The following is a 23,119-nucleotide window of genomic DNA, read 5'->3' as shown; positions in this document are numbered from 1 at the left end:
TGATTAATCCTCATTTTTGAATCTTCCTATTTACTTACTAGTTCATAACTTAGTATTCATTTAAAATTCTCAATGTTGTTGTTCGAATGGGACTCTCAAATCTAATAGGCACTGAGTTTATAAATAAAGAGAACCATTTGGGTATTCTGAAGTTCACTAGTATCTTCCTCTTCTTTTCTCTCCTTCCTCCCCCTTCCCTTCCTCTTTTTCTTTGCTAGCAGGAGAGCTTATCAAATGAATTGATACCTAAGCACATTTATGATTCTAGAATTTTAAAACTATGGGTGAAAAGTTGTGTAATGTAGTCTTCTCATTTTGGGATTATGAAAGTGAAGATCAAAAAAATTATCCCAGATTAGACAGCCAGTTTTTATCATAGATCAAATCTAGGGTTCTATTTATCTTAACACCACCTTACTCTGTGAGAGATTATACCTAAATGCATTTAGCTCTCATTAAGTTCTATATTTATGCATCAGCGATTTCTTGAACATGCTATGTTTCCGGTCTTTGGCTTACAGGGCTGGCTTCATGGCTCTGTGACCTGTGTGGCTGTCCGGGCAATACACTTACTTTAATGCTGTATAATTGCCACTTTGAGATTCTTAATAATTTGTTAACCAGGGCCCCACATTTTTATTTTGCACTGGGTGCTGCCAATTTTGTAGCTGGGTCTGTCGCTGGACTTTGGTGACACAGAGGTGAACATTTGATCTTTATTTGAGGAACACATAGTCTAGTGAGGAGTTGGACACAGAAGCACTAGGACTGGCAATGAGGGAGTAAATTAGCTTTGCCCAGAAGGAGAAAGGGAATTCCAGGAGAAAAGGGTAACAGAAGGATCTAGAAATAAGCCAGTGTTGCAGTGAACAGTCCCAGTGACTGTAGTGAATAAAGCAATGGGGTTGAGGAAAGATGTCAAGAGAGAAGAGAGCCTGGAGGATGGAAAGCTGAAAGTTACTGCACTTTTCTAGTTGACAGTATTGAGGGGCCATGCGCCTGGGAGGTTTGGAGTTTAAATGCATCCGGTTGATGAGAAGTTCATGCAGAGGGAGAGTCAGGATGACCCCAGGCAGTCATGTCCGGTGCTTGGGTGGGTGATAAATGCTGTTACTGTAGAGAGGAAGTAGAGGGGGCTGCAGGAAACTGAGTATATTGGTGCTGGTATAAATTCTCTCTCCCCCCCCCCCCATTTCACCACAGTGTTCAGTCTTTCTGTGAATTCCCAGACTGCAGCGACTCCCACCCATTGTCCGTCTTCTTCAAACCTTCTCAACTTTTCTGTCTCATCCTTCTACCCCACCCTTCACCTTCACATGTTCCATACATTTACCAAGTGAGAAAATGGAAGCCACCGAGTTCCCCATCTCCCCACTATCTATTGCAATACCTTCCCCCTTTTTACCTCTGAGCCCACCTTTCAAAGGGTGGCTTGTCTACTCTTGGTCCCACAACTTATGATTTCTTAGGTGGGTGTGTTTTCTCTCCAGTTCTCTACCTTTCTACTTTTTTATTCCTCCTAATGTATAAATATGCCCTTTATCTTCCATTAAAAACACCCCACAATGTCCTATGTTCTACATTATAAGAATATTTTTAGGATATTCCTATAAAAATTTCTCCGTGTTTTGACACTGATCTTCGCTTTCTTCCAGTTTACTCTTCAACCTATATAATACGGTTTCCACTTGCAATGTTCTATTGAAATGGCTCTTGAGCATGGCTTTCTTATTGCTAAGTCTAATATTCACCTTTCGTTCTTCATCTTGCTGCACTTGACTGTTTTCCTTGAGCTCCTCGTTTGATGAAAATCTGTAGTGCTATTTTTCATTTTCTCTCCTTGCAAGATCTTTGCATCCGATGTCTGAATGTGATAACACGCAGGATGTGGCAAGGATCAGTCCTGGAGGCAGCCTTCTCTCTTACTTCGTCTCTTGTCACCAGTGTCCTTTCTTCGCCTGCCCTCTACATCCTAAGGTCATTTCCCTGGCCCAGACTCCCTTCACTGCTCCTCATCCCTGCAGCCAGTTAGTTGTACTTCCTCACTGGCCTCCCTCATATAAGAATTCCAGAGTGTAGCCCTTGAGCCCCTCCCTGTCGCCCATGGCAATGTCTTCGGCCAGTTTTTCCATCTCTGGCACCTGTTCTCATCCAGTTGCTCACAATAGAAACCCAAGAATCTCACGCTCCTCCTCAGCTCTCCTACCTGATCCATCACCGGATCTTTTAGGTTCCATCTCCAAACAGCTCTTGAATGTAAATTTTGCTTTACTCCATTGCCAGGACCATTCACCTCTGATAAGCCACCACCCCTTGCTAGACTACTGCTAGCATCTGCTAAATAGATGGCCCTACCTCCTCTTACTCTCCATGTGGCAGCCATGGTGCCCTTGCAGAGTGGCTAAGATCAGACTCTGCCAACAACTTCCTACTTCAATTAAGATGATAAACCCCAGACTATCACCAGGATTGTGTGATCCCTGTCTTCCCCTATAGTCTGACCTCCTGCCAGCCTGACCTCCCTCTGGCTGCCTTGCTGAGGCCACTTGGGCCTTTTTTTTTTCCCCTGAAAAATCCCATGCTCTTTCTACCCCAGAGCCTTCCCACATGCTATTACTCCTAAGTAAACTGTGTAGGTTCCCCTCCTCCTTGTTTTTAGGGGTTAGCATAATGTCACTTTTTCTGGAGAAACCTTGTCTTGCTTTCTAACCTTATTTTTGTCCTTCATGGCATTTTCCTTACTTTAGCTATGTATTCGTTCAGTGTGCTGCATGTACCTGCGAGACCATGAGCGATCCATATGCGCAGGGAACTGTCTGTTCTCACCAGTAGATCCCTATCACTCACAGAGTCCTGGCGACTGAGTAGGTACTCAGTAAATACTTGTCAAATGGGTAAATGAATGAGGAGAAGTTTAGGGATGAGAAGAGAATGTTTTCCCTGTATTTCTAAGACATAGCTTCTCTGAGTTCAGGAACCCATGCCCATCTCACATAGCTAAGCAGTGTTGGTGTACTAACATTAAGTTGCTAACAAAGTCAAATAAGTGTTTGATTTGGTCATTTCTCTCTTGTTAGTAAAATGTTTGGGGATTTGTGCAAAGTATTTTACGATTCTGTTATGCATTAATTTTTGTTTTGATTTGCTTTGGTTTGGTTTGGTTTTGGGAATTAGTGCTGAACACTCTTTGGGAAGAGAACCTCTCCTCTCTAGCCACTTCTATTGCCTCTGTGGGTTCTATGGAGGTTCTATGGAGCATTGCTTCAGTGTGGCGGGAGCTGAGAGGAAGCCCTGTCATGGGCCAGTAAATGGAGCCACATGCAGTGCTTCAGTGGCCTGGCTAGAAGGACAACCCCTGACCACAGGCTTTAAAGTGCTCTTCCACTGTTTACACAGGTCTGTCTCCCAGGGTGACTGAGTGTCCCATCATCTTGCTGAAGTCAAGCCTCTTTAGATGGAGAACTTGAGGTTACAAGTGCAGAAGAGTTTTTCTACCTTCTCCTTTAAAGGTTTAGCTTCAGTGAATTTTATTTTATCACGACATTTGTTTACATATAGATATGATGTATATTCAAGATAATTTTAGAGACACATTTTGTGAATTTAAGGGTTACTGGTAATTAAGACAAAACAAAACAAGAGATACTGTAAGTTGTGTTGTGTCCTTTATGTACCAGACTTTGATGAAAATGTTCATATAAGATCTATTAAAAGAAGGTTTTTCTTAGTTATTCTTAGAAATAGGACACTAATTGAACAATATGTGGATGGAGAAAGGCTTTATTTTATTGCTTTTGCCACATTTTTCTTCATTTAAAAAGAGACTACTTTGTTATCAATTTGGGGGTACATTCTAAGCTAAAAACGTGGTATTTTGAACATGAGTATTGATCAGGAAATTGTAAAGTAGAGATTTAGGAATGGTAGTGCTATCTGTGTTTAAAACCATAGTCAGAAAAAGTAACTTGCCTTTCATTGGTAGAATCTGAGTGGCTAAACGATGTTCACCTCCTGTAGTGGCTGTTACAGGTTGATTCTGTTGACTGGAAGCAACATTTGTATCATCCATTTGGACCTTAGTTTTTATGTGTGGTGGTAGCTGTAGTGTCTGTGTGTATATGAGTTGGCGGGGATTGGGGGGAGCCCTCCTGAGAAAGTGGCTATGCAATAAAAATGAAAAAAAAAGTTATAATAACCTGAAACATAATTATGTTATTTTAATTCAAAATAGACAAGAAGAACCCTTTCGGAACAGATGTATAAACAAAATTAAAGGAGAAGCAACAAATGAAATTATAATCCTACTGATATATCACTTATCTCTATCTGGAGAGCATAATTAAATAAAGTTAGGTATGGTTTGTAATGAGATTATCCACTCAAATGGAAAAGCAAAGATAGACTTCAGTAAAAAGTTTAATTTCTAATTATAAAAAATAAAAATCGTGGTCAACTTTAACTTATTACTACCAGCTTCAAAATATATAGTTCTAGGAATTAAAAATAAATGAAATCATGAAATAAAAGTATTACAGTTGGAACACATAAAAGTTTTTTTTAAAAAATCCTATTTAGTTAAAATCAGTCTTTTTATTGTAATTTCTAGAACTTATCCTAATTTTAGTGCTTGACATCAGATGAGGAAAATGGCACAATACCTTTTTCATATAAGTAATTTAAAAGATTTAGGGAAGTCAGCTAGCAAGGAACACTTCTGGTGGAGCAAAGATGGTGAGATGAGGTCAGAAAGTGCTCTCAGCTTTTTTGGTCCATTCAGTCATTTATATGATCCTTAAATGGGTACTTTCTTTTCTCCTCAGCCAGATTTTGAAGTTCCTTTAATATAGGAATCATTACAAAATATAAATTACTGTGGAAAAGAGAGTATACTATAAGAAAATAAAGTATATATTATAGTATTAGCAAACTTCACAGAAATGGTGAAGGTGTGCAAATAGAAGACTACCAAACCTTATAAAGAATAAAGATTTTAGGGATCCCTGGGTGGCGCAGCGGTTTGGCGCCTGCCTTTGGCCCAGGGCGCGATCCTGGAGACTCGGGATCGAATCCCACATCAGGCTCCCGGTGCATGGAGCCTGCTTCTCCCTCTGCCTATGTCTCTGCCTCTCTCTCTCTGTCTCTCTGTGACTATCATAAATAAATAAAAATTAAAAAAAAAATTAAAAAAAAAAGAATAAAGATTTTAGTACACAAGGAGGGTGGTCATTGCTCTATTTTGCAAATATTAAATATATAAAATGTATGAATTCTCTGTGATCTACTTCGTATGTTTAAGGAAATTAAATCATAATCTCAAAGAGGAAATTCTGTAAATTCAAAGAAATTATTTTTTTTTAAAGATTCTGTTTATTTATTTGACAGAGAGAGAGAGAAAGAGCAAGCATAAGCAGAGGGAGAAAGCTCTCCACTGAGCAGGAAGCCCAATGAAGGGCCAGATTCCACAGCCCTGGGATCATGACCTGAACCAAAGGCAGGCACTTAACTGATTGAGCCACCTAGGTGCCCCCACAAAGAAATTATCCTGAAGAAAGCAGTAGTAAAACAAAAATGAAAAAAAAAAAATGAAATGTTATTTAAGCTAGCATAAACATATTAAAAAACAAATTCAATAGATTTTCTGGTTTAGGCACAAAAATAGAGCTGTAAAACAGGACAGGTTTCCTAAAAATATTTCTTTATATTTTGGAACTTAGTAAGTACTGAAAGAAGCATTACCATAAAATGAAGATGGAGGAAGATTACTCAATAAGCGGTATTGTGGGACTAACTAGAAATTTAGAGAAAGATCCACGTAAAACCTTACCTTAAGCTGTCAGTTTCTGCAAGAAGATAATTCTCTGTTTTTTAAGATTGAGAAATCACAAAAGAAAAGATCTAGGATTACATGAAGAGTAAAAATTATGTGGTGAAAATTAAAAAGTCAAGCAAAAGATTAATATTTGCAACAGTATAGTGAAGATATTTTTATACTGTGTTCAAAAAAAATAAGTAGAACTATTAAAACTCAATGAATGAATGCCAAAAGCTATTTATTTTGACATTTCTTAAAAAATGAAAATAAGACAGTTACCCAGTGTTAAAGGGGATACTCAAATAAGGTAGCCACAAACAAAAATGCTTGATACACAGCAATAAATGAGAATACAAGACACAAATTTTGTGCAGTCTTATTAGGAGGTTAAAAAAATGTCTAAAAACACAAGAAGGGAATACATACGCATTTTGCAAAAAGTTGCATAAAGACTACAGGATATTTTATTTTTACTGTATTAGAAAAATTTTCTTTATCATCATCTTATAGTTTCTTTTTAAATTATTTATTTATTTTTATTTTTTATAGTTTTTTATAGTTTCTAAATTAAGCTTAGAAAGTTTACAAATAAGAATTTGTTTTTTAAATAATTTTTACTGTTTTATACCAAGTCATTCTTTTTTTTTTTTTTAAGATTTTATCTATTTATTTGAGAGAGAGTGCACATAAGCATGGGGAGAGGCAGACGGAGAGGGAGAAGCAGGCTCCCCATGGAGCAGGGAGCCTGAAATGGGCTTGACAAAGGGCCCCAGGATTACGACCAGAGCCAAAGGCAGAAAATCAACTGAGCCACCCAGGCACCTGAAAGTTTACAAAAAATAATTTGAACAGTTCATGTACTTGAAAAATAAAAAGCAAAGGAAAAAAATTGTAACATTTTTATAATTATTTTTATTCTCAAAAGTTTTACTGTACACATCAATATAATATTTCCCATTTGAATATCATGTTAAATATCAGTTTGAAATAGATATTTTGATTACATAAGAAAATACAAGTAATATATTTTAGGAGTGGATAATGTTAAGTTGTTAAGTATCTTTTTAGCACTAAGAGGATAATTATTTTGTTTTTCATTTGAATTAATATTTCTTGTAGAGTGCCATTGGTGGAAAATCTGGTAGTTGTAGATGTCCTTATTTGCCCTTCTTTTTACACATGTAGCATGCTCCTCTCAGAGCCACTTTCCAGCGTAGACCCATTTAATCTCATGTGTGAGAACCAACCCCACAATCTGCTTTTCGCTTTATTGTCCGCTGTCCTGTATACTCAGGATCATTTTAGCTCATCTGAACAGAGTAGAATTGTAGAAAGGAAATCTGGCTCCATCTATTCTATACCTCTTTCCTCTTCCTGTCTCCTTCATATTATGGGATCCCTCTGAGTGCTTGGTAATACGTACTGGGTGTTATCTGTAGGGCCAAGGAGTTGGGTTGACCTTCTTGGGAATACAAATTAATCCGAAAACTACATAAAAGGGAGTTTAGGTCTAAATTCCAGAGTGGTAAGTCAGGGAAGGGCTAAGTCCAGAGGGAGTTTGGGAGGTAGAGAGGATGACTGATTTCAGAGTAGTGAGCTAGGAAATAATAGATTACAAAAACAAGTTTTAAGTAAATGGAAGGAGGACAGGGCTAGAAGGCTCCAGAAGCAAAATTAAGAATAAAGAAACTCTACACATATTTTTATTCATGTCACATGTATTTACTGATTGCCTGCTCTGTGCACACTCTAGATGGGACTGTGGCAATGTGATGATCCTAGAGCAATGGAGTATGAGAATCTGAAAAGGTTTTGTGTAGTGAGTGCACAAGTAGTTAAATTATCTACTTTAGATATGACATGTGCATGTGTTCAGTAGGCCTGGTCTTACATGTTTTTTTTTTTTAAGATTTTATTTATTTATTCATGAGAGACATACAGAGGGGGGCGGGGGGGTCAGAGACACAGGCAGAGGGAGAAGCAAGCTCCATGCAGGGAGCCTGACGTGGGACTCGATCCCGGGTCTCCAGGATCACGTACTGGGCTTTTTTTTTTTTTTTTTCTATGTATAGCCATATATTTTTATCCATTCACCTATTGACGGAAAATATGTTCTCTTGATTCTTATACATACTTATAAGCTGTTTCTTTATACATATAAGATACTATTTTACATATTGATAAAAACCTGGGATCACACAGCATAAAATAAAGTTTAGCCTTTGTTAGGAAAAGAGCAATATTCAGTAAATTTTAAGAACAGTTTTTTCATTCCATTTTCTTGCTCTATGTTATTTACATTGCCTTAGTCACCTAAACTGGTCATTTAAAGTCTCCCATAATTCTACAATCCACTGAAATTATTACATAAAAAGAGAGTTCATTCTTGATAATGTGGTTTCATTTTATCAGGCACAAAGTCTCCCAGTAGTTTCAGAGTATTTGGGATGGCTTGTTTTAACCAATAGAAAATAGTGAAAGTGACATCCTGGGAGTTCTGAATCTGGGCTAAACCACTGAGCCACCTGGCCCTGGCCTTACATGTTGTGATTGACTCTCTCTTTCACTGGCTCTGTTGGGTAAGTAAGTTAAGACAGAACTAAAAATACATACCATGACTTCAGGAATAGGGGAATTTTTCTTTACATAAATAATTATCTGGATCTTATAGTGCTTCAAGCAATACCTATTAGGAATCTATATATGTTAATGATAAAGTTACCATTATTTTCTGATAATATTCAGTGTACTGGAGTGGACCCATTATATATACATTATGGCAAATAGACCTTTCCAGTTGCTAACTTTCAAGGAATTGTGTTTCCTTATTTTTTAATAGACATTTGTTAGCAAAGAAGTGGTGTGTGTCAAAAGTACACTCCTTTAACATATTTTGCAATGAAACATGTCAGTAAAATAGAAGAGTAGTGATTTATGATTCTTGGCCTTGACTGCTTTTAATGGCCAGTGACAGATTATACAAAACCATACAGGTTGAAAGAGAAAACTTGAAATCACAGGCTCACACTGAAATGCTAGTTTAAAGAGATGAACTAGATATTGAGAGGGATGAAATCTTTGATGTTCCATATTATTTAGGCTGTTGAGTCCTAAAGAACATGAAATTAGGCTACTATTCTTCATTTCTGTTGACTCAGCCATTTAAAATACTCATTGATGTGCTTGGGGAATCATTAAGAATTATAGCTTCTAAAAATGCTGCCCCCTGTGGTCCTGTTCCCCTTGTCCCACTTCAGGTTCAAGGGAGTTAGGCTGAGCACTCTTTCTCTATCTGACTAGGTCAAGATTTATGGTTTATTTTTTAAGTGCATTAGCTATAACTCTAGGCTCTAACAATGGTGACAATGATGATGGTGACCATAGCTACAGCCACATTTGTGAAGGACTTATTTCTTCAGTAGGAGCATTTCAGCTTGAGCCTCCCTGTCACTTTCCCCCTGGGAGTTGAGGAGGATGGATGGCCTGAGGCTTGGAGTTTGGGAATTATGTGTGTAGTGTGTAAATTTCAGGAAAAATGAGTTTTTATTGCTTGATATAAGCGAGGTAAAAATAGAGCTTACCTACCATGTCTTCCAGGAGGTTAGAGTCAAGATCACAATTTAAAGTGAAGATTATATGTTACGAAAATATTTTAATGATATCTAATATAAATTAGTAGTAACACAGCACATGTATAATAATAAAAGCTTCTATGCTTTTGAACTCATGAGATTGATTCTTGCAAGTCCTGTGAAGTAGATGTGAAAGGCTCAATTCAATCATCATATTTTAAGGTGAGGGAACCAAGGTTTAGAGAGCCTCACTGACTTTCTTAGAGCAGGGAACTAGACAGGAAAATCTTCATGTAGGGGCCCCAAGCTGTATGCCTAAATCATATTCAGAAACAAAACAAAATGAAACAACAAAAGAAAAAAAGAATATCTGGTTTTCATGTTACTCTATCAATTTACCTTTGTCTCCTTGAGTCTTTAGTAAAGTCTTAATATTTCAGAACTGGTCCCAACAGAGCCAGATATAATTAAGTTAAGCATCCTCACTTGGCCCAGAATTGTGCAGGGGAGAAACTGTCAAGGCCTGTGGCAGCAGGAGTCATTGAGAAATCCCTACAGGGGAACAAGTATTAGGGCCATCAGGGCTGGCTGCCTACAACCTCACCACACTTCTCTCTGGAATCCCTGGGAGGTTCAAATTCTTATTTTATGAAGAAAGCCAAGATACTCTTCTCCAGGGAGTAATTCCACTCCTGGTGGTCATCTTGGCTTTCAACCACATCTTGAGTGTTGCTGGGAACTGCCCGACCTCTACAGTCTTATACTCTGTTGTCTGTATCCCAACTCCCACCATCCCTGCTTCTCCACCTCACTGAGATATCCATGTCACATCCCTTGTCAATTCTTCCCTTCCAATTTTCTTACTCATCTTGGGATGTTCATCTCTTCTACCTTACCTATGAATCTTCAGTTCAGCTCTTCTGTTAGTCGTTTCAATGCCCTTTATCAATCTAGCTACCCTGCAGTTATTAACCCTGTGTCAATGTAGTCGTCCTCCTGGACTGGGGTTTTTGAATAATGTGAAGAAAATTAACACTGTTGTATAGGTTGTTGCTGATACACAGAGTCTACGATTTAGCTAGACCCATAAAACTTTTATGGGGATTATATTCTTATTCCAAAGATTATGCATTTACATTCCTTAGAATGATTATTCCAAATCTTAATGGATCACTTTAAGTACTTACATCACTAACAGCTTCTCTCATATTCAGTAAAAGACAGACCTGAGCAACCTTACATGCTCATTTTCAGACTTCTAGATACATCTACATTCATAGTCTTTCTCCTCCCTCTTTCTGGTAGGGTCGTAGTGGTGTCTCATTCTTTTAAACTGCCTTTCCCCAATGTCAACATGGTTAAGCACCTTTTTCCTATACCTTTTGGCCACTTGAATTCCCTCTTATATGGTGCCTGTTCAAGCCCTTTACCAATTTTCATTTTTTAAAATTAATTGACAATAAGGTTTTTATGGATTCTGGTTATAAATATATTAGTATTTACATGTGTTGCAAATATTTCTTCCCATGTGTGGCTTGCATGTTTACTTCTTTTTTTTTTTTTTTTTTTTTTTTTTTTTTTTTCAAATTTTTATTTATTTTATGATAGTCACAGAGAGAGAGAGAGAGAGGCAGAGACACAGGCAGAGGGAGAAGCAGGCTCCATGCACCGGGAGCCTGACGTGGGATTCGATCCCGGGTCTCCAGGATCGCGCCCTGGGCCAAAGGCAGGCGCTAAACCACTGCGCCACCCAGGGATCCCCATGTTTACTTCTTAATGGTTTCCTTCTTATACTTTTTCAGCCTCTTCCTTTTTCTGCCGCCTCCTTCATTTGATTCCTTCTAGTTGTTAAAATATGTGCTCTTAAAATTTGTCTCCACTTGCACTCTCTTCCTCCATTTTTTTTTTAAGATTTTATTTTTTATTCATGAGAGACACACAGGGAGAGGCAGAGACACAGACAGAGGAAGGAGCAGGCTCCACGCAGGAAGCCTGCCGTGGGACTCAATCCTGGGTCTCCAGGACCAGGCCCTGGGCCGAAGGTGGCGCTAAATCGCTGAGTCATCAGGGCTGCCCTCTTCCTCCACTTTTATTTATTTCTCAAATAAATGCAGTCTTCTTTTACCTGCCATCCTTTGAAAACTGGCGTAGTGTCTCCTTACCAACAGGGCCATAGATACTTGTAGTTTTCTTTTTCCTTCTGGTCTGATTTGAATTGCTTAGAGCATTTTACATAGCTGATGTGTGGGTCTCACTTGACACTCCTCTGCGTCCATTGACTTGCCTGTCCTTACTGTCACCTCATCTTTACTCAACATTTTTTGAGCAGATGTTGTATTCCAGGCACATGGAACTTTATCTCATGGAATCTCCAGTCAGGTGGCAAAGATTGAACCTGAAAAAGCAGAACGTGGTTCACAATTGAAGGAAAAACATCAAAGCTTTGTGGGAATAAGAAGGATCCAGGACTGGTTTGGCAGGTTGTAGGGAATGAGGATGGCTTCCAGGAGGAAGTGATATTTCTGCTGAGACCTGAATGAGAAACAGTGTGGCCACCATCAAGTCATCATTTTTATGACTACAGAGTTATAAATTGTAAACCTGTGTTTTTTTTTCTAGTACAGGGGCTTAGTGAAGATAGATGTGGCTTATTCTTTCTTGTATTGCTCACACCAAGTGCTACGGCCCACCAGTAGTGTGGGAGTGATAACTCAGTGAATAGCCAAATCAGTGCATATGTGATGGTGATTTTGAGTCATACCAGATATCTATATGATGCTTGACTCTTGAATCCTGAGTTATATGAAATTTGGAATGACCTTTGTCTTTGCAAAATACATTTGAAAGAGCACAGGCCAAGGAGGCTGCAAATATTCATAGACACTGCCCTTTAATTCTTGTAGTGAGGCCCATTGCAGTTTTTTCTACACAGAACTTGGCTTTAATCTTCCCCATATAAAAGTGATTTAGTGGGTTACTGTCCTTTGGCTCTAGAGCCTGGCCATTTGGTCAGGTCAGTAATGGTCCCAAAGGAATAACCTTGTGCCAGTGGACCATGGAGACTCAGACACAAAGCATGTTTCCCTTGATATATTTCTCCTACATTGTCCTCAAGCATCTTGTAAATAATAGCCTTTACACATTATGTGCCTTCCATGGGCCAGATATTCTACAAGGTGTTTTGTTAATATTATCTAAGACCTCAAGTAATTCTGTAAGATAGGTATTTTATAGTTTAGTAAAATGAGACATAGAGAAGTTATGTAAACAGTACCAGATCACATTGCTAGTGGTGGTGGAAAATTTGAGCTCATGTGTCTCTGACTCTACAGCCTTATCACTACACATCTCTTTTCAGACTCTGCACTGATCTTTTTCCTTTAGGCCTCTAAGGTTTCATTTATTCTTTGGAGACTGAAGTGTTCAAGAGGAAGTAAATCTGATTTTAATCTTCAATCATTCATTCATTCCACAAAATGTTTTGTGCATCATGCATGGCTGTGTGTGCCACATGTCATGTTGTGTATTGAGGTTATAGAAAGAGGAATATCACTCGGTCCCTATCTTCAGTGAACTCACACACAATAGGGAAGAGAAGCCAATAAACAAGTTGTTACATTCAGGGAGATAAGGACTACCATAGAGACATATACAGGGTTCACAAACAGGGAGCAGGGATTTTTCTTGAGATGGCCAGCATTTGGTAGGTTCCTTCTAGTTACTATCACTGGTCCGGGGACCTCTAATTATAGCCCCAACATGCTGAAGTATATAGCTAGACTGGTTTGACAAAAAGATAAATGGCTTAAGTACCAGGGTGATAGCGTGGCCTGCCGGAGTTGTAACTCTCAGAGGTTCTCTGTACAGGTCTGCGATTCCAGCTTTCAACACTGGTAGGGTGAGCAGAGAGGCCAACCGTTGGCTAGAAAGGACTCTTCTGGCATTCTCTGAAGTGTGCCTTGTTGCACTCTTCGTCACTGCGGTAGTCTCATCACTGTCCTGTTCCTAGCATTTGTGCACATGCCACCAAGCAGAGCCATGCTGCAAGTGATACAGATGCTGCCCTCATGAAGAGTACACATCGCCTTCACCAGACAGCTATCTGATTACATTTCCCAGGAGATCTAGGGCTTCTTACAACTTATAGCCTCTTAATAAGTTTCGGGGAAAGAGCAGAATCAGGATTTGGTCACCTCATTGGACCTCACCATGCGTCAAGCTACACATGAGATGAACTAAAGCTATTTAACTTGGGGGGTGGGTGGTAAGTGGGAACATACTCAGATTTTTCTGTTTCTGACTGCCTTTCTTTCTGCCCTTCCCTTTGTATTTCTCTGTCTCATCAACACACACACACACACACACGCAGCTGCGGTTGCTGTTGGCCTTCATATGACAAAAACAAAACTCCAAAATCAGTCCTTCCATTTTAGTCAGTCTTTTAAAAGAACAAAGGCATGTAAAAAAAAAAGCATAAAATGGAAGTAAATAGGAGGGTTACCTTGTGCTAAACCAAAGTTGAAATGAAACCAGAGATGTCAATAGGGCCTTAAACTTTGGATTTCATCTACAAGAGCCCTACTGAGTGTTATCCTATCCTTTTTACCTTTGGAAAATTTTTGGTTTTCAGCAGCTGCCACCACGATCTGTCCCCAAAATAGCCCAAATGCTACCCCTTACTCAATCTGAGTGTTCCTACTTCCCTAATTACCCTACAAGGCTTCCAAGATGAATAAAAACATGCCCATCTAGCACTGCCCCCTTGACATGTTCAGAATTCTCAAATGAAGCTATTCACTGAGGCATGACTTGGCAGTGTTTTCTATTTCAGGTTCGCCAAATGGGTAAACCAAGGGCATTCATGTGGGTTACCTATTCATTAGGAAGAAAGCACTTCTCTATTCTTGCTCATTAGACTCTTCTACTTCCCTAAACCACATGAATAAAAGGCACCCTTTCTTCTTACCTCAGCTGGGTTCCCAACTTCTTTTGCGGTCCTTTTTATCAAAGAGAAATTTACAGGTCAGTATTTCAAAGAGGAGGCATTATTTCTTGATGCTATACAGAAAAATAATTAAGGTTTATTACACAAAAGCTGTTTCTCTTTGGCTCCTTTTAAGAAGTTGTATCAATAATAAGGAAAATGTAAACATGAATTTTAAAATATCATTTTAATGAAATTTATGGTTTGTTATAGTTACAGACTGGCCCAGGTTAGTGACTGTAAGGCATGTGAATATGTCCATTGAGGTTTGATAGTGGTTTCTGGCTTTTGTCATAATGTCAGGCATATAGAAGGTACTCCATGAATACTTGCTGCATAATGTTGTGAACTCTTATCCTCTACCTCATTAGGTGAGAAAAACTAACAGGAGATCACCAAAGAACATGTTGCAGGGCTTGCTTCATTCTTAGTAACAAAAGTATATTCTTCTTAGTAAACATATGTATAAGGGAAAAACAATGATGGTAGGGCTTAATGTAATCATAAAAACTGTTATTTAGGCCATCTCTGTCAAAAGATTCATGGTTTATGTTGCTCATCATCCCTGAGATTTCTCTTAACAACAGTGATATACAAAGGTTTGGGCTGTTAAGTCCTCTCATTTGTGCCTTTTAAGAACACAGTGGCATCTTGACAAGTTCACATAGCAAATCATTTGAGTTGTGTACCTGGACTCTAATGGGTGGAGTGAATGTGCAATGAAAAGATTTTGTTCCCTGCTCATGATTCTGGACTCGTTGAGAGTTTTAAAAACAAGGTCTAGAATTCAAATAGAGCAGGGACGATTGGGAAAATGTGTTCTTCAGTGGTTGATTTACTGTTTCTTTTGAAAAGAGCTGTGCTCTTTGCTCACTAATTCTATAACAATTAAAATGAAATGTGTGAAACTGTTGAATGATCCTTGGATGAGCCTAATAACCCTGGGAATGCTCCAGGGTGTGAGCTAAGCTCCCTGTTCTAATTTGCTGAAGTCATCACAGGACTCTTGAAATACAGCCAATGACTGAGGATCTAATTTTTAGCCCACTCATTTCCTACCTCATGCATTTTTTATAAAATTTTCCCCCAAAAAAGGTGTTTACTAACATGTAACTGTTCTTTAGGGTGCCCAAGTGAGCTTTATCCAGGCCAGATAATGCTAATTTTGCAGAAAAGATTGCTTTAAGATGAGGACCCTTTTGTAAATTGTAGCTTAATGTGGTGAAGGGGTATACATACATAATTTGGAAACTATGAGAAAATATAGTTGACTTACCAAAGAATAGTTTTGACAGGCACCCTGTTGCTTCTTCTCAAATTGGATATAATACATCTTAGGTAGGAATCAACCTATTTTTTAAAAATTTCAGGATAAAAAATAAAATAACTTCAAATTCCAAGTTGCTAGGATCGAAGAATCTTTCAAAATAGATATCGAAAATATTGTCTGATTAATAAAAGAAATACAGCATCTAAAACTCAAGGCCTGATCATCTTAATTTTAATGTTATAGGATTCTAGGTGCATAGAATAAAAACAACCAGTGTAGATTGAAAAGTTGTTATAATTGTATAGGTTTAATTTCCAAGGGAGTATTTAATAATTTTCTGTTTCTAATTTCATTTTTTAAAAATGGGGCACCTGGGTGGCTCAGTCAGTCAGACTCCTGGATTCAGCTCAGGTCCTGATCTTAAGGTTGTGGGATCAAGCCCTGTGTTGGGCTCTGCATTCAGCGAGGAGTCTGCTTAGGATTCTCTCTCCCCTCCCTTCTGCCCTCCTCCTGCTCTCTTTTTCTCAAATAAATAAATAAATCTTAAAAAAATAATAAAGTATGATTAGAGCTGTCTTTTTAAGACATTGAGAGGAGCAGAGAAATAGAAAATGGAACAGACTTTATCTTGTCCATGACCAGTCATGGGAGCCTGGGCAAGTGTCTGTTTTGTATTTAAGATGATACAGGACAAGAAGAGTCATCTGTAGAAATACACCCCAGGAGATGGTGTGAAAGTACATTCCTGGGGAGATACGTATCTTTTCAAATCCATCTGCTTAAGGGTGTTGTCCAGCAGGAAGGAACCCGTGCAAGACATTATCAGTGCCCTATCAGTCCCAATCAGGGGATAGAGGAAGGTAGAGTAGCTGGATAGAGGTCCTGTCCTGATCACTTTGTTCTTATACCAGGCCTACGAAGCTGTTTTCTTTTCTTTTCTTTTCTTTTCTTTTCTTTTCTTTTCTTTTCTTTTCTTTTCTTTTCTTTTCTTTTCTTTTCTTTCTTCTTTTCTTTTCTTTTCTTTTCTTCTTTTCTTTTCTTTTCTTTTCTTTTCTTTTCTTTTTTTCTTTTCTTTTCTTTTCTTTTTTCTTTTCTTTTCTTTTCTTTTCTTCTTTTCTTTTCTTTTCTTTTCTTTCTTTTTTTTCTTTTCTTTTCTTTTCTTTTCTTTTCTTTTCTTTTAAGATTTTATTTATTTATTCATGAGAGACATAGAGAGAGGCAGAGACATAGGCAGAGGAAGAAGCAGGCTCCTTGTGGGGAGCCTACTGAGGGACTTGGTCCGAGGACCATGCCCTGAACCTAAAGCAGACTCCCAACCACTGAGCCACCTACGTGCCCCTATGTAGCTGTTTTCTAATGCATAAGTGAGTCTTCAAAGTTGATTTACCTAGCACACATAGACACTTAACACATATTTGATGAAATGTAAGGATGCAAAAAGAATGAAGAAAGAACAAAGAATTGAAAGCCAACAGGTATAAGAGACTAGTCTTACTCTGTTCCTGGGTTGATTATTTAAACACTCCAGGATTAATATTCTATGATTTTATTGTTTCACATATCAGGAGTTTAAGCACCAGTGGTTGCTGTAGGAAAGTATTTGCCTCTGTTCAGCTTGACTAGAGTGGCAGCATCTTGCTGTGATCTGATCCTTGACATAGTGATGTTCAGGGTAAATTTCATAGGTCAGCAGAGGCTACTCCAAAGTTACAGGAAAATTTATTTTGGGGTGGACCAAACTTTACTTTGGAAAGTCTCAGATATCGTGAAAAGAGCAAAAAAGAGGGAAATAGCACATTGCCTGGCACAGAATAGCTTCTCCATGAACAGTGACTATTCTCAGCGTTATCATATTTACTGCAACATTCTTTACCCTTGATTATACAAAACATAAAGAAGTATTTTCTTATCTTTCAACCTTTAGAGTTGCACATCCATTTTATTGCTGTTTTGATTGTTGATAACTGTTTTGAGAACAGGTATTTCTATTAAATATGACTTTAAAGCTTTAATGGTTATAGATCATTCAGCAGAAATTGAGTTTTAGGAGAAAATAGAATTTGAGCTAAGAAATTTCATAATGCACACAGATGGTAATGTTGACAAGAGGATATTGAAAAGACTACAACAGCCTTAAAAACTCACCTTAGTGCAGAGTATGGTTATTAATTTGGATAGGCATGTAGTAGTAAATTTCACAAAGTGCCTACTTTGTTGTTTCTCATTTACAGATGTACTCCTAGAGGCCACTATCTTTTATTTAATTTAAATTTAAATTTAATTTTATTTTGCCTGTTTAAAATTTTTTTGAATTTTGTTAGTTAATATACAGTTAAGCCACTATTTTATTTTTTATTTTTTATTTTATTTTTTTAATAAATTAATTTTTTGTTGGTGTTCAATTTACCAACATACAGAATAACACCCAGTGCTCATCCCGTCAAGTGCCCCCCTCAGTGCCCGTCACCCATTCACCCCCACCCCCCCACCCTCCTCCCCTTCCACCACCCCTAGTTCGTTTCCCAGAGTTAGGAGTCTTTATGTTCTGTCTCCCTTTCTGATATTTCCTACACATTCTTCTCCCTTCCCTTATATTCCCTTTCACTATTATTTATATTCCCCAAATGAATGAGAACATACACTGTTTGTCCTTCGATTGACTTACTTCACTCAGCATAATACCCTCCAGTTCCATCCACGTTGAAGCAAATGGTGGGTATTTGTCGTTTCTAATGGCTGAGGAATATTCCATTGTATACATAGACCACATCTTCTTTATCCATTCATCTTTCGATGGGCACCGAGGCTCCTTCCACAGTTTGGCTATTGTGGACATTGCTGCTAGAAACATCGGGGTGCAGGTGTCCCTGCATTTCATTGCATCTGAATCTTTGGGGTAAATCCCCAACAGTGCAATTGCTGGGTCGTAGGGCAGGTCTATTTTTAACTCTTTGAGGAACCTCCACACAGTTTTCCAGAGTAAGCCACTATTTTTTAAAAGGCAAATAACTTTTGATTTCCTTTCTAGAGACCATGCAAACCATCCCTCTTCCTCTGTGTGTTCTTCCAAAATTCCTCCACTGTCCTGTAAGTCTCCCCAGGTCTAAGCATGATGGTGTCCCCACGTTCTCCTCCTTGGTCCTCTTCCTTGGTCCTCAGGCACTAATGGTGTACTAATGGATGAAAAAGAATGAAACAGTGTAGTAATGAATGAAAAGAGTGAAAAGAGCTGTTCCCTACTTGCCTTCTCCTGTTGGGTTCTAAGAACTTGTGGTCCTTGGTTGTATTAATAGGTTTGAAAACTTTGATTCATTCCCATGTGTCACTTTGACAAACGGAGAGTTTGGCCTGGGAGCCTGAGCTCTCTGTGCTCTGCTAGTGTCTAACGATCCAGCCTGTGCCTCCAGTTCTGGGGAATAATTTTGGATACAACTAAGACTCACATAAGAATGAGGGGATGGGGGAGCCTGGGTGGCTCAGCAGTTTAGCGCTGCCTTCAGCCCAGGGCCTGATCCTGGAGACCCGGGATCGAATCCCACATCGGGCTCCCGGTGCATGGAGCCTGCTTCTCCCTCTGCCTGTGTCTCTCTCTCTCTCTCTCTCTCTGTCTCTCTCTGTGACTATCATAAAATAAAAATAAATAAATAAATAAAATAAAGTAAAATAAAATAAAATAGATTTTAGGGCAGCCCTGGTGGCGCAGCGGTTTGGCGCCGCCTGCAGCCCGGGGTGTGATCCTGGAGACCCGGGATCAAGTCCCACGTCGAGCTCCCTGTATGGAGCCTGCTTCTCCCTCTGCCTGTGTCTCTGCCTCTCTCTCTCTGTGTGTCTCTCATGAATAAATAATTAAGTAATCTTTAAAAAAAAAAAGAATGAGGGGATGGTGACTCTTCAAGCCTAGCACTTCACTCTATTCAGCCTTTTTGAACTATTTGTATTGCTCTTGGAATTTTGGTCTGAATCAAATACTGTGATTGAACTTCCTTTCCATTCATAAGTTTTAAACTGTTTCAGTGTTGAAATATGTACTTTATATTTGTCATTAATTTGGCTCTGCTTGTACTACTTCTTTGTTATGTTTCTTACTCTTTTAAGTGCTTGATAGCTTTTTTCGTACTATTTGTATTACTGAATTTGAATATAGAAAGAATTCAATTTTATAATTTTTCACCAAGGAGGTTTTTTTTTGATTGAGATATAATGGACATATGATGTTATTTTCAGGTGCCTGGCATAATTTGATATTCTGTGATAGAATATCACAGATATTGATAGACTGTGAAATGATCACCACCGTAAGTCCAGTTACTATCCATTGCCATACACAGTTACACACTTTTCCCCCGTGATGAGAACTTGTAATATCTACTCTCAGCGACTTTCAAATATACGACACAGTATTATTAAGTATAGTCATCATGCCAGGCCTGATTTATGGTATAACTGAAAATTTGTACTTTCTGACCACCTTGAAAGTTCTTGAAGGAGTTCTTGAAAGGACTTGTTTGCCTTTTACCACTGTACGTGGAGGGTGGGTAATGATTAGGTATCTCCTGCGAATTTAGAATTAAGAACAATAAAACAGCTCAGAAGGATAAACTATTAAAGCAGAATACAAGAAGTAAGAGCTGAGCTGTGAAAACCTTAATGAGAGTTTTTCCCAGCCAGAGAAACATCTGACTGAATATATTCATTAGATAAAGAAAGGATGTGTCAATCATGAGAAAGCAGTGGGGGGGTTGGGGTGAAGGCAGAGGCAGATATGGCTTGGCAATAGAACATAGCAAAGGAAGAGTCAGAGTGTCGAATTTTGACACTGATCATTCAATAACTGATAGTTCTAGTGAGGTGATAGTTTTGGCCCAAGACCCAGGTAATAGAATTTCACGTTCAGGATGAATGCCCGACCACTGAGCAGACACCTCGAACTGTCCTAGCCCTGGTGCTATTACCCTTTCAGGTCATAGAACTTGCCTGGTTCTGATCCCAGTACTCACAGAGAAGTATGAACAAGGAGAGCATATGTGGGTCATGACCTCATCAGTTCTGCTACAGTTTTATTTCTCCCTGTACTTTAGAAGAGTCAAGTTGCATTCTAATGCACCACTTTGGTTTTTGTGAGCATGGTAATTTGAATACCCTCCTGAGAAATGATTCACTGCTGTAGTGTGCTCACATTTCTGAGCCTGTGGAGCCAAAGGCCCTGTCCTTGTCAATCTGCTGCCACTCCAGAGGCCCAGGGTAGCTAAGCAGCTGGCTTCTGGTGACACGCTAACCACCCCGCAGGTGATTCCATTTTAAATGCCATCTTACCTACTCATTTTAAAAGAAACAAATAGCTTTTTTTCCTTATGGTTTAATGCACTCTTTTCTATTAAAAATGCTTCACAAATAGTTTTATTGTTCTGAAATTCAGTGCAGACTAACAAGTCAAATTTTATGTATGGATATTATGTTCTCTCTCCATTCTTTTCTTTTTTCCTCCCTCCCTCTCTCTTTCTTCTTTGTCTATCTCTTTTTCTTTCCTTTCTTATTTATTTTTCTTCTTTACTTCCTTTCACATGTATTTTTTTTTGAGCACCACTCTGTGCCAAACACTAAGTTTTATATTCTAGGGATACAAAAACTGTATAATCTTGTAGGAAGAAAGAGACACATAATCAAATATGCAGTAAAAGGTTAAGCCTATTTTTCATTTATGGCATGAATTCACTTTAACTCCACAAGTATGGATTATACTTCCTTGTGTGTAAGCACTATTTTGGGTTTTGTGGAAAATGCAAAAAGCAGAAGGCTTAGCTTTAGGTTGTTGTGGTATTAAACATGTAGGAAATATAAGAAAAAACAACTCTATGCAGAATGTGAGAAATGTCATGTGAATTGTATAAAATAGTTTTGTAGGCAAAAACAGATAGCACTTCTAGGTGAGATATTCTGGGTTAAGGTGAATAGTGTTAGGTTGTGCGACAAGACTCTGTGAACTGAATTTAAATGGAACGGACTTAAATCAGGGGAGTGTGATTAGGTAGGAGTGTGGGTGAGATAGGGTAAGGCAGCTAGAGCTGGTTAGAACTGACTGAAGTGCTAAGGGTTAGAGATGACATTCCCTCAGCATAGGACAGTACACCGGTAGCTGGTCAGGAGAGCATAGCACTGAGTTAAGAGCTGTGGTCTAGGATGAACAGACAGGGCAAGCTTGGCTGGATAGGTAGGTGGAAGCCAGAGCCAAAAGTAGTGTCCTCAGATAGCTGTGAGAGAAGCCAATTATACTGAAAATTTTTTAAAGGAAATTATACATTTTTAATTTTTCTCTCTTTTTTTTTCTGGATATGGCCTGGAGTGGTCTAGTCAGCTGTACCTCAAAGGCATGTTTACCTGGCAGATTGCTCAGAGAGACAGCTTTCCTCACACTTCGTGTCTGAGGATGATATGGTAGCTTGAGGACTTGGTGTTTGTGGGAAATGATAAATACTTCATTCAAACTCGTGCCAGTGTGGATGTTGAGACAGCTGAGTCAGGGACTCGTGAGTCCTAAATCAAGGTAATGAATTGGAAGTCAATTTGTATGGTGATGTGAAGAGTTTGAAGGTTTATCAGAGAAGGCCATGATGAAGAGCTGTAACTGAGGAAGATTATTCTGCCAAAAGCAAGTCTGGATATAGGAGGACATTTATGGGTATATTGCCATATCTTTGGAAGAAGTATGAGAATGATCAATTAGAATAATTGTATTCTGTATGAAAGGTCATATTCATGGGACATGGTAGAAATGAAATCAATAGAACTTGGCAATCAACTGACTATGGGCAACGAATGAGAAACAAGAGTCATGTAATGCAAAGAATTTGAGTCCAGGTGATAAGCCAATTTCTGTAAAAAGAAAGGTACCATTAGCAGAAGTGGGGAAATAAGCAAGTGCATAAAGCGATGTGGTAGCAGAACATTCAGATCTGCTGAAAAATATTGTATTTCACAGCTGAAAGTTCACTTGCATAGCCCGCTGACAAATGGGAAGAGGTACTAAACAAAGTAGCTCGTCATAATAACGTACATATTCTCTTGCCTCATTCTTAGAAAAGTGAAACATCGATACCAACATATATTGAAATTTTGAAAGGGCATTATTTTGTATATTTTTTATTGGAGTTTGATTTACCAACATATAGTATAACACCCAGTCCTCATCCCGTCAAGTGTGAAAGGGCATTGTTATTAGTGCCAAGTTATCTTGAAAATTAGTGAGATTCAGATTGGATAAAAAACATCCTATTTTATCCAAATAAAAAATTGAATAATTTTATAACACAAATTATCCATCCATTATGAAGCTGTGCTCAAGTTATATACCAAAAGGTGCTTTGTTTTGTAAAAGTGATGTTTATTTTACTTTAGATTTTAGAATTAAAAAATAATAATAGTATTTGCACATACATACAAATTTATTGAAATAAATTTGTTTAATCATGATTCAGGAATTTGCA

The 23,119-nt window shown here is 38.4% G+C and overlaps 1 protein-coding gene across 3 annotated transcripts in view; it reads left to right on the top strand.

The window, feature by feature from the left end:
- Positions 1–23,119, top strand: part of NKAIN3 (sodium/potassium transporting ATPase interacting 3) — a 617,017-nt gene that overhangs the window by 57,948 nt on the left and 535,950 nt on the right. The gene's annotated exons all lie outside the window — the stretch shown is intronic.

The sequence above is a fragment of the Canis aureus genome, chromosome 28, assembly GCF_053574225.1.
Source record: "Canis aureus isolate CA01 chromosome 28, VMU_Caureus_v.1.0, whole genome shotgun sequence".
Taxonomy (NCBI): Eukaryota; Metazoa; Chordata; class Mammalia; order Carnivora; family Canidae; genus Canis; species Canis aureus.
This window is presented reverse-complemented; position numbering and strand designations above follow the sequence as displayed.